General features: G+C 35.6%; 1 long non-coding RNA gene across 2 annotated transcripts in view; it reads right to left on the reverse strand.

The window, feature by feature from the left end:
- The window catches only part of LOC149805727 (uncharacterized), a 30,663-nt gene that overhangs the window by 19,064 nt on the left and 8,738 nt on the right, over positions 1-2,861 (reverse strand). The gene's annotated exons all lie outside the window — the stretch shown is intronic.

Raw genomic sequence — 2,861 nt, forward strand, 5'->3', positions numbered from 1 at the left:
GCTGGCAAGCTTTCTCACAAACCAACGCTGGCCTTATCTTTGACGTTATCTTGACGTTTGCTAGAATTACTTGAAACGTATCTTACGTATTTTTCAGCGAGTGAACGGTATACGTTTTCAGAATGAATTCCTTGTTTTCTCATTTTAATTCTCTCGCTGTAAAATGAGGAAACATATAAACATATGGTGTAAAGATTGTTGGTTCTTTAAAATGCTTTGAGTATTTAAATATATGCTGAGGTATCAATTATTTCAAATGTACAAGTTTACGTATGGTTGAGCCGTTTGAATTATTTCTTTGTAAATTTAGCTGATGTTAGAGTTCGAAATGGCTTTTTTAAACTAATCAAGTGTCTTTTAGGCAGACAACTTGAACCTAAGTTGTGTATCCCCGATGATCAGCCATAAAAAGCATGTAGATGATTTGCACGTGCTGCACACGTTTGAGGCGCTATAAAGTCGTTTGTCTCCCGTCTGTAACAAGAATTGTACATTTTCTCTCATTCTGACATATTCTATAAAATCTTCTTGCTAAAAAAACTACTTCAGTTTTTCGATTAGTGCACACAACTTAATCAGTTCAGGTGTTTTTTCAAAACCGATTATTTTCATTTAAGGACACACAGTACTACTTATATGGAAAAATGGGAACCAGTCCGGAAATGGGTATATATGTGTTTGGTTGGCCTGGATTGGTCGATAATGAAACTTACATTCTTGTAAAAAGAATATTCTGAGAACTTATCCTAGTTGTAACAGAAAAAACAGTCCATTAACAGTCTTGAGTTTGGAACACTCATTACTAAAATTAGCACCTGACTCTGGTGTGTAATTGAAAGCACGTTTCAAGCACATATAGGTCCAGAAAATGACGAGGTTCATATCCTTTTCTCAACAAAGTAGCTGTCATCCAGGCTTCATTTATACTCATAAATATAGGTTTGATCACGAGCATTCAGAAATTTAAAGCTAATGATTTTTTAATATTATGGTTTTTGCATAGGAACTGAATTAGTACCGTGAGTCCTTACTTAAGCAATATGCGATTGCGGGCTACATGCATGATTACTGAATTCTGAAACTTTAGCTTGACAACGTGCAATAACTGAAGATTTGACAACAGATGCGCTCCAGTCAACATTGGCAATTTAACATTTTGCAAAACCACATGTTAACGTATTTTACGAAGAAGTTCCTTTGTTCAAATTACAATCAAGACAGGCAAGAAAATACGTAAAGTGGCTAAGTGTTTGGAACTATGTTGTTCAACTTTGAACATATATTCGTGTTCGCCGGCCTAGTTAGCGTAGGGATAATATCCAGAATCGAACAATAAATCTTCAGATTGCAGAGACGATTACTTTGTAACAATGTTGCAGAGTGGATAACAAACACGAACACAGAATGGCCTTAAGTTTGAGCTTGATCGTCATTAATTTAGCGCTACATCATAATGATATTTTTGCTCCACGCTGCGTCAACCTTTACAACAAAAATTTATTTTAGAAAAATTGTGCTCATATTAATTTTGAATAGTTCTGAATTTGGTCTTCTGATGATTCCTAAGTTTGATTAATATATATGGGGGAAAGCTAAATATGAAGGTATCAGTTCGTGCGTATATTATCATATAACGATATCCATGATGATTTCAACTAGTTTGTTTTCGGTTCATTAAGCTGTGTCAGTGTTTTTCTGCTTTGTTTTTTTCGGGCCTTTCCTGAAAAGTATTAACCTAATTCCCAGTCTGTGTTTTTAAATGGTTTCCAAGACAACTTATTCAATACTGAGGTCATACTTCCTGGGGCATGATCATAATCAGATGTAACAAACCTAGCTGCTCACTTCTGGATTATTTCAATTTCGTCTTGTGAACCCTGTGAACTGGGGTTCCAACTCGTAATAGTATATTCTAAAATAGGCCTAACTAAACGCGTGTAACTAATTCTTTCGCATATTGTGGGCAATGATGACCATTTAAGTCACAACAGAACAAAAGTATGATTTGCTTTGGTGCATAATTATTGAATTTGAACGTTCTATTTCAATTCACAATGCCTGAGATCACAAAAAAATAAAGACGAATCACCTGTGAAAGACGTATGACACAACAAATAAAGCATATCATATGACACATTCCATCCTTAATCGGTGTGTTGAGCGAACTTGCAAAAGACAGGTTATAAGCTTACCATCTATATTTGCTTATAAGACAAGTCCACCTGCAAACTGCACAGTCCCATATCTGTCATCGTTTAAAGCAGATCTGGGTCCGTGCAATTTGTTGGGATAAATCAGTAGAATAAACAAGGTAGACGCTGCTGTACAGGCGCATTATGCTACGGCAGATCAGGATCATTGTTGTCTGCAGTCTGACTCATCTTATAAGCGAGTACATACGGTTTCACAGTATATATAAAAAATGACAAAAAATTAATAAAATTCACACAGAAATGTGCAGATAATAGCATTTATCTTTCCTGACGTGTCAATGACCTTATTTATTCTTAAGTTTATGTTTTCTTGATTATCAGGGACATTTATTGGGTCTGAACGGCAAAAATGGTGCAGACTGGCAATAATGCATATGGTACTTTTCATGCCTATGGAAGTCGTAGTTTATGCAAAGCACAGTCCACACTGGTGCCATTCCACCTCGTTTTCGTTATGGGTAATCCCACTGTCCATCACTTCGTTTTTGTTTTTAAAAATTAAACTGATCACTCACATTTTCCCCTATTTATTTGCCTTGAAATCTCCACTACATCGTATAAATCGATACACAATCATACATTGTGACATACGGTATTCTGACTTTCTTTAGTGTAAATATTACTGTGGCGACTTCCATTGATTTGGAT

Source organism: Sinohyriopsis cumingii, chromosome 2 (assembly GCF_028554795.1).
Source record: "Sinohyriopsis cumingii isolate HCF-2022 chromosome 2, ASM2855479v2, whole genome shotgun sequence".
Taxonomy (NCBI): domain Eukaryota; kingdom Metazoa; phylum Mollusca; class Bivalvia; order Unionida; family Unionidae; genus Sinohyriopsis; species Sinohyriopsis cumingii.